We start from the raw sequence: 16,151 nt of genomic DNA on the forward strand, positions 1-16,151 counted from the left end.
GGGTCTCCTGAGAAGAGGAAATATGCGTTACTTCTCCGGTGGAGCAAAACAGCTTCTCTGAACCCTCCCAGTCTTAGATTACTGCCTGCAAATAAGCACTGAGCCTCAGCTCCCCAACATGCTCGCGACAGCTGCTGCATGGAAATGTGATAAGGCAAAGTGGATCCGGCCACTGACATGATCACTGGTGGAGGTTTGACACCACTCACCGTGTGCTGCCAAGCGCATGTGATTTTAGCCACTTTTGCAAATGCATTTCCTCTTCCCCAGGTCACCTCAGTTGGCACCTGAGTTCACCAGGAGGCCTGGAGGCCTGTTGACTGGGGCCCCACTTACCTGGAAACACCAAAGAACTTAAGGAGGCTGTAGAAGCAACAGCCAGGACAAGGGAGGTGGTCCTCTCTGTGTCTCTGAAGAGTCCCTGTCTGAGGACTTTGTGTGCTGCCCATGGCTGCGAGAGCAGGGGGAGGAGAGGAAGTGACTTCTCCCCTCCTCCTCTCTGCACCTGCAGCCAGCAGGGAGGAGGTGGCATCTTAATAACATGAGCAGTGGTGACCAAGGTTCACATGCACATGCAACTAGAGGATTTTATCAGAGGGATGAATCTGCAGTCCCTACTGACTTGGACTCTGGCCTAGAATGTTTATAGGGGTGGGGTATCCGCCTAGGACTATAACATGCTCCCTTACCCCACTCAATCACAGGTACTTGGACTCAAACTGCCAAAACAGAGCACAGACAGGCAGCTGGCAGTAAGAATGCCCCTGCTCTCTGCATGGAAGGGGCAGGCTTGTGGGGTTGAGAGTGGATCCCATGCTCCATGTGACTGTAGGAGCCCTGTGCACTCTGACTGTGGAAATCCTGTGACTGTATGATATGGGGTGATGTGTAGCTTTGTCTCTGGGCAGTCGCTGCGTCTGGCTTCAGAGGCTCGGAGTTCCCTTAGTGTTTGGGTGGGTCACTGCAGAAGGTTTCATGCTCACATGGAGGACAACACAGATCTTTGTGACTCACGTGCATGCTGGGGTGTGTAGCCAATATGGGCTAACTACAGGCATTGATCACACTGACAGGGAGGAGGTGAAACTGATCACACCTGTCAAAGTGATCATACCCTCCCTTCCCCAAGCTGACAAGAGAGATCTTCCATGCCCAACTTGGGTCGTCACCCTGGAATCCAGCCCCACACTCAAGCACTGACCAGAGCTCCCAGGCCCACCCAGCCCATGCCTCTGAATATCCACTGAAGGAGCAGACCCCCCACTAAGACACAAGAGCACATTTCAGAGATAAAAGCCGTCAGAGGAGAAAACCAGTAAGTATCCAAAAATTCCTAAAACTAAGAGCAGAAATAAAAGAAGCATGCACAGAGAAGACACTATGAGTCTCCAAAAGGAATGCAACATTTCAGTATTAGAACGTGAAGGCAAAGAGACTGAAATGCCTGAAAAGGAATTCAAAACAATGATCATAATATTGCTCAAAAACACAGAGAAGCAAAGGCATGAGATAAAGAAATCCACATGACACAGACGAAAAATTTTGCCTGGAGATAGAGACACTAAAGAAAAATCAAACTGAAACAGTAGAAATGAAGAACTCAATATGTCAAATAGAAAATACAGTGGAAATCCTTAACAACAGACTTGGTGAGGCAGAAGAAAGAATAAGCCAGCTAGAAGACAAATCCTTGGATATCTCAAACAAACAAAAAAGAAAGAAAAAATAGAAAAACTAAAAATACTGTTCAAGATTTATGAGATAATTTCAAACAACCAAAAATAAGTGTCAGGAGATCCTGAAGGTGTGGAAAAAGAGAATGGATTAGAAGACCAATGCAGTGAAATAACAATAGAAAGTTTCCCTAGTTGGGAAAAAGATAGGGACATCCAAGTACAGGAAGCACATAGAACTCTGAGTAGACATAACCAGAAAAGATCTTCATCAGGACACATTAGAGTGGAACTTACACAATAAAACATAAAGAAAAGATTCTAAAAGATGCATGAGTGAAACTCCAGAAATCCTTCAGAGGATCTCCAATTAGATCAACAACTGATTTCTCACCAGAAATACCACAATCTAGGAAAGAATGTACAGGCATAGTACAAGTCCTAAGAAAAGAAACTGTCAACGCAAAATACTGTACCCAAAAAAGCTCACATTGATAGATGAAGGTGAAACCAAGGCCTTCTGAAACAAACAGAAATTGAAAGAATTTGTCACCACTTGTCCAGCCTTACAAATAAATATTAAGGGGGCCGGCACCGTGGCTCACTTGGTTAAGCCTCTCCTGTGGTGCCGGCATCCCATATGGGTGCCAGGTTCTAGTCCCAGTTGCTCCTCTTCCAGTCCAGCTCTTTGCTGTGGCCCGGGAGGGCAGTGGAGGATGGCCCAAGTGCTTGGGCTCCTGCACCCACATGAGAGACCAGGGAGAAGCACCTGGCTCCTGGCTTCGGATTGGCACAGCATCGGCCATACCGGCCATTTGGGGAGTGAACCAATGGAAGGAAGACCATTCTTTCTGTCTCTCTCTCTCTCTCACTGTCTATAACTCTACCTGTCAAAAAGAAAAAGAGAAAAAACAAATACTAGACATGTGCTACATAAAAAGAGAATGATAGTAATTATTATGAAAGAATGTGAAGGCAAAAATCACCTAGTAAAAGTATTTTTAAAAATGCAAAAACAGAATATTTATGCAAAAATGACAGGGCCAAGTTTCTACTTATCCATAATAACTTTGAATGTGAATGATCTAAACTTTCCAATTAAAAAATACAGACTGGCTGGAAGGATTAAAAAAAATAAGTCCCATCTATTTGCTGCCTACGAGAAACACACCTCACCAACAAAGATATAAGCAGAATGAAAGTAAAAGGATGGAAAAGAAATTCCATGCTAATGGAAAGCGAAACTTGATCAGCCCGTGCCCTGACTGTTGATAAACAACTTAATACTTATACCTCTTAGTATTTTTTTGTTTGTTCTACTTAATACTTTTGGTTGAATACTGTAATCAATACACAGTTATTCTTAAGTGTTGAAACTTAACTGAAAAGTGATCGCTGTTAAATATAAGAGTGGGAATAAGAGAGGGAAGAGATGTACAATTTGGGACATGCTCAAGCTGACTTGCCCCAAACGGTAGAGTTAGAAACATACCAGGGGATTCCAATTCAATCCCATCAAAGTGGAATGTACCAATGCCATCTCACTAGTCCCAGTGATCAATTTCTGTTCACAATTAATCATAATGATAGGACTAAGAGCCAAAGGGATCACATAAACAAGACTAGTGTCTGCTAATACTAGCTGACAGAATAAAGAAGGGAGAGAATGATCCAACATGGGAAGCGAGATACACAGCAGACCCATAGAATGGCAGATGTCCTAAACAGCACCCTGGCCTCAGAATCAGCCCTTAAGGCATGCAGATCCGGCTGAAGAGCCCATGAGAGTATTTCAGGCATGGAAAGCCAAAACACTCTGGCAAAAAAAAAAAAAAAAAAAAAACAACGACAACAACAAGTAAATGAAAGATCTCCGCGAGTGAGATCCCAGTGGAAAGAACAGGTCATCAAAGAAGGAGGTACCTTTCTCTGAAGGGAGGAGAGAACTTCCACTTTGACTATGACCTTGTCTAAATATGATCAGAGTCGGTGAACTCAGGGGGATTCCATAGTCTTGGCAACTCATGACAAGTGCCTAGGGTGATTACTGATGCCATAAACAAGAGTGTCAATTGTTAAGTCAACAACAAGAGTCACTGTGCACTTACTCCTCATGTAGGATCTCTGTCCTTAATGTGCTGTACATTGTGATTTAATGCTATAACTAGCACTCAAACAGTATTTTTCACTTTGTGTTTCTATGTGGGTGCAAACTGTTAATCTTTACTTAATATATGCTAAACTGATCTTCTGTATATAAAGAGAATTGAAAATGAATCTTGATGTGAATGGAATGGGAGAGGGAGCGGGAAAGGGGAGGGTTGTGGGTGGGAGGGAAATTATGGGGGGGAAAAGCCATTGTAATCCATAAGCTGTACTTTGGAAATTTATATTCATTAAATAAAAGTTAAAAAAAAAAGAAATTGGAAAGTCATGAAACAAATGATCTAACAATGTATCTCCAAGGACCTTGAAAAATGAATACTGAAACATTATTAGGAGGAAAGAAATAATTAAAATTACAGAAGAAATAAACAAAATTGAATGAAAAAAAACTACAAAAGATAAGTAAATGAAGAGCTGGTTTTTTGAAAAAATAAACAAAATTGATATACCACTGGCCCAACTAACCAAAAAGAAAGAGAAAGAAGACACAAATTAATACAATCAGAGATGAAAAAGGAAATGTAACAACAGATACCACAGAAATAAAAAGAATCATTAGGAAATACTACAAAGAGCTGTATGCCAACAAATTTGCAAAACCTAGAAGAAATGGATAGATTCCAGGACACATACAATCTTCCAAAATTGAGTCATGAAGAAATAGAAAACCTAAACAGACCAATAACCAAGATGGAGACTTAATCAGTAATAAAGACCCTCCCAACAAAAAAAGTCCAGGACCAGATTACTACACTGCTGAATTCTAACAGATATTACTGAAGAATTAGTTCCAATACTTCTTAAGCTATTCCAAACAACTGAAAGGGAGGGAATTCTCCAAAATGCCTTCTGTGAAACCAACATTGCCTTAAATTGTAAACCAGAAAAAGATGCAACAAAGAAAGAGGATTATAGACCAATACCCCTGATGAACATAGACGTAAAAATATTCAACAAAATGCTAGCTAATCAAATCCAACAACATAACAGAACGATCATTCACCTGGACCAAGTGGGATTCAGGCATGGTTCACTAATCTCATATCAATAAACACTATATATTACATTAACAAAATGAAAAACAGAAAGCTATATGATTATTGCAATAGATTCAAAAAAGCATTTGATAAACTACAACATATTTTCATGGTGAAAACCTTAAGTAAACTAAGTGTAGAAGGAGCATTCCTCAACCCAATCAAGGAAATTTTGACAAACCCACAGCCAGCATTTTATAGAATGGGGAAATGTTGGAAGCATTCAAACTAAGATATGGAACCAGAAAGTGGTGCCCACTCACACCACTGCTATTCAGTACATACCTGGATGTTTTAGCCAGAGCCAGTAGGCAAAAAAAAGAAAATCAAATGGATAAAAATTGGAAAGGAGAAAGGCAAACTAGCCCTATTTGCAGATGACATTATCTGCATATAGGAGAATTACAAGACTCCACTGAGGGACTATTAGAACTCATTAAAAAGTTTTGCAAAATAGTAGGATCTAAAATTAACAAACAAAAAATCAATAGCCTCTGCATACACAGAAAATGTCATGGCTGAGAAAGAACTTCTAAAATCAATCTCATTCACAATACCTAAAAAAATTAAACAATTTGGAATAAATTTAACTAAGGAGATCAGAGATCTTTATGATTAAAATTCCTTAACATTAAAGAAAGAAATAGAAGAAGACACAAAAAAATGAAAAAAAAATCTTCCATGTTCATAATTTGGAAGAATCCATATCATAAAATGTCTATACTACTGAAAGCAATTTACAGATTCAATGTGATCACAATCAAAATACCAATGATATTCTTCTCTGATCTAGAAAAAATGATGCTAAAATTCATAAGGAAACACATAAGACCCTGAATAGCTAAAGAAATCTTATACAACAAAAACAAAGCTGGAGGCATCACAATACCAGATTTCAAGACACACAACAGGAAAGTTAAAATCAAAACAGCCTGGTATTTGTACAAAAAAGATGAACAAACCAACAGAACAGAACAGAAATGCCTGAAATCAATCCAAGCATCTACAACCAACTTATATTTGACCAAGGAGCTAAAACCAATCCCTGGAGCAAGGACAGCCTCTTCAACAAATGGTGCTGAGAAAACTGGATTTCCACATGCAGAAGTATGAAGCAAGACCCCTACCTTACATCTTACACAAAAATCCACTCAAAATGGATTAAAGACCTACGTGTATGACCCAACATCATCAAATTATTAGAGAACATTGGGTAAACCCTACAAGACACTGGCAAAGCAAAGACTTCTTGGAAAAGACCCTGGAAGCCCAATCAAAGCCAAAATTAACAAGTCAGATTACATCAAGCTGAGAAGCTTCTGCACTGCAAAAAACTCAGCAAAGTGAAGAGGCTACCAAGAGAATGAGAGAAAATATTTGCAAACTATGAAACTGATAAAGGATTAATATCCAGAATCTATTAAGAGCTCAAGAAACTCAATAACAACAGAACAACCCAGTTAAGAAATGGGCAAAAGATTTGAACAGGCCTCACTCAAAAGAGGAAATTCAAATGGCCAACAGACACATGGAAACATACTCAAGATCACTAGCCATCAGGGAAATACAAATCAAAATCACAATGAGGTTTCATCTCACCCAGGTTAGAATGGCTCTCATACAGAAATCAATAAACAGGCCAGCGCCACAGCTCACTAGGCTAATCCTCCGCCTGCAGTGCCGGCACCCCAGGTTCTAGTCTCAGTCGGGGCGCCAGATTCTGTCCCGGTTGCTCATCTTCCAGTCAAGCTCTCTGCTGTAGCCTGGGAATGCAGGGGAGGGTGGCCCAGGTCTTTGGTCCCTGCACCTGCATGGGAGACCACGAGGAAGCACCTAGCTCCTGGCTTCGAATTGGTGCAGCATGCCAGCCGCAACGCGCCAGCTGTAGTGGCCACTTGGGGGAGTGAACCAACGGAAAAAGGGAGACCTTTCTCTCTCTCTCTCTCTCTCTCTCACTGTCTAATTCTTCCTGTCAAAAAAAAAAAAGAAAAAAAAGAAATCAACAAACAACAAATGCTGGCGAGGATGTGGGGGGAAAAGGTACCTTGATCCACTGTTGGTGGGAATGTAAACTGGTGCAGCCATTGTGTAAAACATTATGGAAATACCTCAGAAATCTGAAAATAGAGATACCATCTGACCTAGCAACCCCTCTCCTGAGAATTTACCCAAGGGAAATGAAATCAGCATATGAAAGAGTTATCTGTACCCCCATGTTCATTGTAGCTCAACTCACAATAGCTAAGCCATGGAATCAACCTAAACGCCTGTCAACTGAAGACTGGATAAAGAAATTATGATATATATGTGTATGTGTGTGTGTGTGTGTGTGTGTATAGGAATACTACTCAGTGTTTAAAAAAAATCCTGTCTTTTGCAATAAAATGGATGCAACTGAAAATCATTCTACTCAGTGAAATAAGCCAGACCCCAAAAGACAGATACCACATTTTCCCTGATCTGCTGTAACTCTTAGAGTATCTAAAATGTAATGTTTCAGAGTAAAATTGACATTTTTAAATTTGATTATTTTTTAGAACCTTCATCTCTACTATTGTGGAAGAGTGTTTATTTCTTCATATTATTTGTTGAACTCTGTACTGTTAGAGCTAATTTTATGAAAATAAACTGAATTGAAAATAGATATTTATAAAAATTAAGAATGGGAATAGGAGAGGGAGTAGGGAGAAGGTTGGGAGCATGGGCTGAAGGAGGGTAGGGTTGGAAGTATCACTATGTTCCTAAATCTGTATCTATAAAATACATGAAGTTTACATACCTTAAATAGAATTTAAAAAACAAAAATATGTAATGTATATGAGCAAAACTGACATTTTGAGAATTATTGCTTAGAGTCCTTGTCTCTACTATTGAGGTATAGTGGATTTTTCTTTTACTATTTGTTGAATTATTTACTTAATGAAGGGTAAAGTCTATGATTATAAAATAAACTGAAAGTAGGGCCGGCGCCATGGCTCGCTAGGCTAATCCTCTGCCTTGCGGCGCCGGCACACCGGGTTCTAGTCCCGGTCGGGGCGCCGGATTCTGTCCCGGTTGTCCCTCTTCCAGGCCAGCTCTCTGCTGTGGCCAGGGAGTACAGTGGAGGATGGCCCAAGTCCTTGGGCGCTGCACCCCACGGGAGACCAGGATAAGTACCTGGCTCCTGCCATCGGATCAGCGTGGTGCGCCGGCCACAGCGCGCCGGCCGTGGCGGCCACTGGAGGGTGAACCAACAGCAAAGGAAGACCTTTCTCTCTGTCTCTCTCTCTCTCTCACTGTCCACTCTGCCTGTCAAAAAAAATAAAAATAAAAATAAACTGAAAGTATGTCACTGTAAAAATTGAAGGAAAGAATAAGAAAGGAAGAGGGAGAGTGGTAGCTTGGGTGGGTAAGGGTAGGGTAGAAAGTCTCACTATGCTCCTAAATCTGTATATATGACATAGATGAAATTTGTTCACCTTATAAAAATAGTTTTTTATAAAAATAGTTTTTTATAAAAATAAAAATATTTTGGTCAAAATATACATATTTGAGCAGTCATAAGCAGCTTTACTCTCTGTGCTTTGGACTACCATCTGCACAAGACCATTACATTATTGAAGTCTGCTGTATCATCAACTTTAATTTAGCTCGATACCCACAAAGAGCAAAACTCCCTCAGAGAAGGTCTGGCTGAAACACAAGACAATGCAACAGGGAACCAACAGCCATCCAGGAGCAGAGAAGGAATGGCACACAAAGCAAAAGAACACACTTCAGTTTCAGGCAAACATGGCTTCAACCCCAGCTACAACAGCCAATTCTGGACAAGCCGCTAACTCCATGAGTCTCAATTTCCTCATCTAAAAATAGATAAGTAAAGAAAATGTGGGATATATACATTATGGAATACTATTCTTCCATTAAAAATGAAATGCTGTCTTGTGCATCAAAATGGATTTAACTACAAACAATTACTTAGTGAAATAAGCCGGTCTCAAAAATACAAATATTATGTTTTCTCCAATATGTGGCAGTTAATATAGAAAACAAAAAAAAAGAATTAAATAGACATCTTGAGATATGATTGTCATTTTTAGCCCTTGTTTTATAGCCCTGACAAACCGTGATCTTATTTTTTACTTGTGGAATATTATGGCTAGTGTTGAATTCATCCTGTGATTACAAAGTGAATTAAAATTATGTCTGTAAAAAAATAATGAAAAGAAGAGAGGTAAAGAGGGTGTTTGGGAGGGAGACGGGAGAAAGAGTAGTATGGTTATCTTCTTAAAACTGTACCTCTGAGGGCCCAACACTGTGGCATTGTAGGCTAAACCTCCACCTGCACTACCAGCATCCCGTATGTGTGCCAGTTCAAGTCCCGGCTGCTCCACTTCCAATTCAGCTCTCTGCTAAAGGCCTGGGAAAGCAGTGGAAGATGGTCCAAGTGCTTGGGCCCCTGCACTCATGTGGGAGACCCAGAAGAAGCTCCTGGCTCCTGGCTTCGGATCCACCCAGTACCGGTCATTGCAGCCATTTGGGGTCAATTTCCGGTCATTTGCAGCCTCTCTGTCTTTAACTCTGCCTCTCAAAAATAAATAAATCTTTTTAAAAAAGAACTGTACTATGAAATACATGACATTTTGTTCTTTTTATATTAATTTTAAAAAGATTTAAGAATAAAGATTTTAAAAACAAATGTGTTTGTTGGTGCCAAAATGACTTAGATTCAAACTCTAGCAACATTTCCCTGCTATGCATCTTTGGGAGTTACCTCATCACTCTGAATCTCAGCTTGATCATTCATGCAACAGGTCAAAATTTGTCCCCAACTCAGAGCAGAGAGGACAAAAGGAGGACACAGCAGGAGTGTGTGGCATGGGCTCAACCAGAATCATGGTAAGTGGCTCTGCTCTGGACTCAGAAGCAGCCACTGTGCCTGCAGCAAAGCCACCAAGACATTGCCAGGGGGCTGGAAAACAGAGGGGAATCAGGAATGCAAAAAGCTGACTATAATCTAAGTGTCGCCTGGGGCGGGGGGCAGGGGGTCAAGGGCAAGAACTTTATTCGGGGTCCATTCTGGCAGAGGAATGGAGAGAAGATGGACTGGGGCAGAGGTGAGTGTTGGCTTGCAGCAGAAGCTCGGCCAAACCCAGAGAGCTCTGGAGCAAGTGTCACCGCAGCAGCCAAGTGAGACTTCCCACCCTTGCCCACAGCTATGACCCTGCAAGGCTTCTGTCTGCCTGAAGCCATCCCAGAGAGGCTACTGCCCTAAGAGGGCCTTGTCTGGGATTCACCCTTAGATTCACTGGATCCATCTGTCAGCAGTGACATAGCCTGAGCCCAGGACAGGGCAGTGTGGGCACAAGGAGAGGGTACTGACAGCTGTCTGACCCAAACTGTGATCTTGGCCATGTGGGGCCCAGGAGCCTGCAGCAGTTGCCCTGTCTGGGTAGGGTAAGCACATTCCCAGGAATCCATGGGTGTAGGGCAGGAGCAGCCACTCCCACTAGGACCTGCCACTGCCCAAAATCCCATTTTGTCACCTGACTCCTGCTTACTCAATCCTGTGTTTGATGACATTACTGTTTAACTGTTATAACCTCTACAGTCTTAAATGGAAGAAAATGGGGCATAAACACAGTATGTTTGAGATGGAAGTGACCCTGTTTCAGGACCTTTGGCCTCTAGCTGGTTCTAATTCAGCCACTGGTAAGAAGCACAAAATCTGGCTTCTCACTGGAGATTCAAGGCTACTTCAGAGAAGTAGTTAAATACCCAAACCTGGAGGCAGCTTCTGGCACCTTATTCATTATGGATGCCAATAGATTGAGACATGCTAATTGCAGTCACCCAATAAAAGAAATGCAGACTCATATAAAAATGCCAGAGGCCTATTTCTCTCAAAGTTGTCATAAATAAATGCACAAGTGTTGTCCTGATCCAAGAGAACACAATTCACAGCACTCTCTGCCAGATACAGAGGCGGGGTTCAGGGGCAAGGGTCTGGGTCTGCACACAGAGCAGATAGCTGGGCCCTGCCATCTTCTGGAGAAATCAAAGTATTTTCTTTGAATTAATTATACTGTTTAAGCTCTCTTTAAGGAACACTAGGTGTTATGAATTTTAGCAAATGACAGCATGATGCCTAAAAGCCTGGGTTCTCAGGGGACGATCTCACTTTCCGTCTCAGCTCCACCATTGCCCAGGTTGTCAATGCAAGTGCTCACTTCCACTGTACAATTGGGACATTCGTGTCATGAGATACAGCCTCCATGCATAGTGTCTGGCAATTAATAAACAGCCACGCAATTTAAATAATGAAGTCCAATACAAACAGAAACGTGACAACAGAAGAGAGTTGGGGCTGACTGCATTCTTATAACACTAAAGCATGTTTTTCACTAACAAATAGTTTGGGAGGGACATACATGCAAAAGCAACAGAATGGACCACAGTATTTCTCAGAAGAGATTCTTTGATAAAGCTGCATCAGAAAAGAAAACCAGACAATGTTGCCAACATGGCACGGGCATTAAATAACTTGCCTGTTATTTATAGACCAAAGCCACTGAGCGTGAGCGTAAAAGTGAGGTTGAGTGTGAGGGAAAATGTGAGCATGAGTGAGCCTGAGTGTGTGAGCCTGAGCATGAGCATACATGTCAGCACAAGGATGACTGAGTGTGAGCACAACTGTGAGGTGAGCATACGTGTCAGCACAAGGATGACTGAGTGTGAGCACGAGTGTGAGGTGAGCATACGTGTCAGCACAAGATGACTGAGTGTGAGCACATGTGAGGTGAGCATACATGTCAGCACAAGATGACTGAGTGTGAGCACATGTGAGGTGAGTATACGTGTCAGCACAAGATGACTGTGAGGGTGAGCACGAGTGTGAGGTGAGCATACATGTCAGCACAGGGATGACTGAGTGTGAGCACGTGTGAGGTGAGCATACGTGTCAGCACAAGATGACTGAGTGTGAGCACATGTGAGGTGAGCATACATGTCAGCACAAGGATGACTGAGTGTGAGCGCTTGTGAGGTAAGCATACGTGTCAGCACAAGATGACTGAGTGTGAGCACGTGTGAGGTGAGTATACGTGTCAGCACAAGATGACTGTGAGTGTGAGCACGAGTGTGCGGTGAGCATACGTGTCAGCACAAGGATGACTGAGTGTGAACACGAGTGTGAGGTGAGCATACGTGTCAGCACAAAGATGACTGAGTGTGAGCACGTGTGAGGTGAGCATACGTGTCAACACAAGGATGAGTATGAGTGTGAGCACGAGTGTGAGGTGAGCATACATGTCAGCACAAGATGACTGTGATTGTGAGCACAAGTGTGAGGTGAGCATACATGTCAGCACAAGGATGACTGAGTGTGAGCACGTGTGAGGTGAGCATACGTGTCAGCACAAGGATGAGTATGAGTGTGAGCATGAGTGTGAGGTGAGCATACATGTCAGCACAAGATGACTGTGAGTGTGAGCACAAGTGTGAGGTGAGCATACATGTCAGCACAAGGATGACTGAGTGTGAGCACGAGTGTGAGGTGAGCATACGTGTCAGCACAAGGATGACTGAGTGTGAGCACGAGTGTGAGGTGAGCATACGTGTCAGCACAGGGATGACTGAGTGTGAACACGAGTGTGAGGTGAGCATACGTGTCAGCACAAAGATGACTGAGTGTGAGCACGTGTGAGGTGAGCATACGCGTCAACACAAGGATGAGTATGAGTGTGAGCATGAGTGTGAGGTGAGCATACATGTCAGCACAAGGATGACTGAGTGTGAGCACGTGTGAGGTGAGCATACGTGTCAGCACAAGGATGACTGAGTGTGAGCACGAGTGTGAGGTGAGCATATGTGTCAGCACAAGGATGACTGAGTGTGAGCACGAGTGTGAGGTGAGCATACGTGTCAGCACAAGGATGAGTATGAGTGTGAGCACGAGTGTGAGGTGAGTATACGTGTCAGCACAAGATGACTGAGTGTGAGCACATGTGAGGTGAGCATACATGTCAGCACAAGGATGACTGTGAGTGTGAACACGAGTGTGAGGTGAGTATACGTGTCAGCACAAGATGACTATGAGTGTGAGGTGAGCATATGTGTCAGCACAAGGATGAGTATGAGCACGAGTGTGAGGTGAGCATACATGTCAGCACAAGATGACTGTGAGTGTGAGCACAAGTGTGAGGTGAGCATATGTGTCAGCACAAGGATGAGTATGAGCACGAGTGTGAGGTGAGCATACATGTCAGCACAAGATGACTGTGAGTGTGAGCACAAGTGTGAGGTGAGCATACATGTCAGCACAAGATGACTGTGAGTGTGAGCACAAGTGTGAGGTGAGCATACATGTCAGCACAAGGATGACTGAGTGTGAGCACGTGTGAGGTGAGCATACGTGTCAGCACAAGGATGAGCATGAGTGTGAGGTGAGCATACATGTCAGCACAAGATGACTGTGAGTGTGAGCACGAGTGTGAGGTGAGCATACGTGTCAGCACAGGGATGACTGAGTGTGAACACGAGTGTGAGGTGAGCATACGTGTCAGCACAAAGATGACTGAGTGTGAGCACGTGTGAGGTGAGCATACGCGTCAACACAAGGATGAGTATGAGTGTGAGCATGAGTGTGAGGTGAGCATACATGTCAGCACAAGGATGACTGAGTGTGAGCACGTGTGAGGTGAGCATACGTGTCAGCACAAGATGACTGGGTGTGAGCACGTGTGAGGTGAGCATATGTGTCAGCACAAGGATGACTGAGTGTGAGCACGTGTGAGGTGAGCATACGTGTCAGCACAAGGATGAGTCTGAGTGTGAGCATGAGTGTGAGGTGAGCATGTGTTAGCACAAGGATGACTGAGTGTGAGCACGTGTGAGGTGAGCTTACGTGTCAGGACAAGGATGAGTATGAGTGTGAACACAAGTGTGAGGTGAGCATGTGTTAGCACAAGGATGACTGAGTGTGAGCACGAGTGTGAGGTGAGCATATGTGTCAGCACAAGGATGAGTATGAGTGTGAGCATGAGTGTGAGGTGAGCATACATGTCAGCACAAGATGACTGAGTGTGAGCGCGTGTGAGGTGAGCTTACGTGTCAGGACAAGGATGAGTATGAGTGTGAACACAAGTGTGAGGTGAGCATACGTGTCAGCACAAGATGACTGGGTGTGTGAGCTTAAGACAGTGAGCCTGAGCCTGTGTGACCCTGAGTGTGAACGCAAGTGCAAGCACGAGGATGAGTGACTGTGAGCATCTGGAGCGTGAGCCCGATCCTCACTGTGAGTGTGAGCATGAGTGTGAGCATACGCATGAGCAAGAGGATGATGGTGAACGCAAGAGCAATCATGAGTCTGAGTCGACACCCCACAAGGTGCACTGAGCCCCACTTCTCCAGCCCCCACAATCCCTGTGTGGCCTGCCTTTTAATCACAAGATTTATATAACCAAACAGTCATTTTAAAATGTGCTTGTTCACGTTGAATGCTTCATTCTAGTAAGAAGTAGAAAGTAAGGAGTTTGGTCTGGAAAAAGCAATCTAACACCAATAACGTGTGGTCATTCTTAACTTTCTTGAATGAATTCAGTGTGGAGAACATTGAGATGTGATCTCCAAGTGTGGGACGCATTTCTTCGGTTCTGCCCACCCAATTGCTTTAGGTCTTCAGTCTTGTTCATTAAGTCACCCACACAATCTTTCGACCAACCCACCAGCATATATTTTGCCAAGACTACTACCAAACTCTGAGGAAATCACCAGTGGGAGGAGGAGATTCCGACAGGGCTGCCCTGTTCCAACGAAGGCAGTGGGGAATGCCTCCTGCATTGCAGGGGGAGCCCACGGTCAGTGCTTTTCTACTTACATTTCTACAACTGAGTCTGGAAATATGTTTTTTGAATACCCAAGAAACTGTATGCACACGAAGGTGTAAGTTGACTTCTTAAAGGAAGGAAGGAGCTGGGAGAGGAAAACAGAGATGGAGGGAGGCAGGAATGGAGGAGGATGTATTTTCCTTGAATTACTTTAATAGAAACAGAATCAACATCGGGAACATTCTGCTAAATCTGAAATAAAACTCAGATTCCAAAAATGACTTCAGGCTGTTGGCTCAAGGTAGAAATACAGACACTTCCCTTCCAGTTCCCTAAAAGACACTGCACTTAAAAATGCATCCATTGCATCCACAGTGTTAGATCACTGATTTTATGAAGCAAAATTGTAGGTGTAAAATAAGAGCAAACCTTTCCAGAAGTGTCTTTGGAAGAGAGGTCTGCCGAAGGTTGGTGAGGAAAAGACAGGAGGAGACCTGGCTAGCAAAAGCCACATGCTAGAGATGTTTGCAAGCCCTGGGATCCTCCCCCTCTGCTGTGCCCACACAGGGCACAGGAAGCCCCTTCCAGGACAGGCTGACCCAGGAGGAGCAAAATCAATCTCCAGAATCATGGCCACAGTAAGCTGAGAAAAGTATCCAGATCCTCAGTCCATGTGAATTAGTGAACAGGAGCATCAAAGATCAGACATCAAACGACATAGGGATCTCCATACCAATGGTTAAACTGAGTCCTTTTGTGTTTAGTTTGATTAATCCCTGCCTGTTTCCCCAGGGCGTGAGAAATAGGATGGGATAGGACAGCGCTGAGTGTGAAACTAAGCCCTGGAGTTCCTGGTCTGTCTACACCACAGTCTGAACTCACAGAACACAAAGCAGAAGGGAATGAGCCCTGTGTTCTCAAGAGGGGCAGTCTCAGCATAGCCAATGCTGCCCTGTGACCATGGGCATTTGCCTCCTTGCTTTGCCCCTAGGAAGAGTTGACTAAAGACCTGCAGTGAGGGAAGGGCATTGTGGTACAGTAGGTTAAGCAGTCATTGGAATGCCTGTGTCTCATATTGGAGTACCTGGAATCAAGTCCCAGCTCCACTCTGCTTCTAATCCAGCTTCCTGATTATGCATCATGGAGGCAGCAGGTGATGGATCAATAATCTGGGTCCCTATCACCCAACTGGAAGACCTGGATGGAGTTCCTGGCTTTTGACTTTGGCCTGACCTATTCCCAGCTGTTGTGGCAATCTGAAGGAATGAACCAGCAGATAGAAGGATAGAAGATAGCTCGCGCTCTCTCTCTCCCCCGCCCCACTCTCCCTTTCCCTATCTATCTCTCTATCTCTGTGTGTGTGCCTTTCAAGTAAATAACATGAATAAGCATTAACAAAAAGACATTCAATGAAATACTTTGCACAGAGAATATGAACCCTACTGTAACATTTCAAGTGTGCAAGAAAT

Source organism: Oryctolagus cuniculus, chromosome 2 (assembly GCF_051225735.1).
Source record: "Oryctolagus cuniculus isolate XC-2025 breed Fujian yellow rabbit chromosome 2, ASM5122573v1, whole genome shotgun sequence".
Taxonomy (NCBI): Eukaryota; Metazoa; Chordata; class Mammalia; order Lagomorpha; family Leporidae; genus Oryctolagus; species Oryctolagus cuniculus.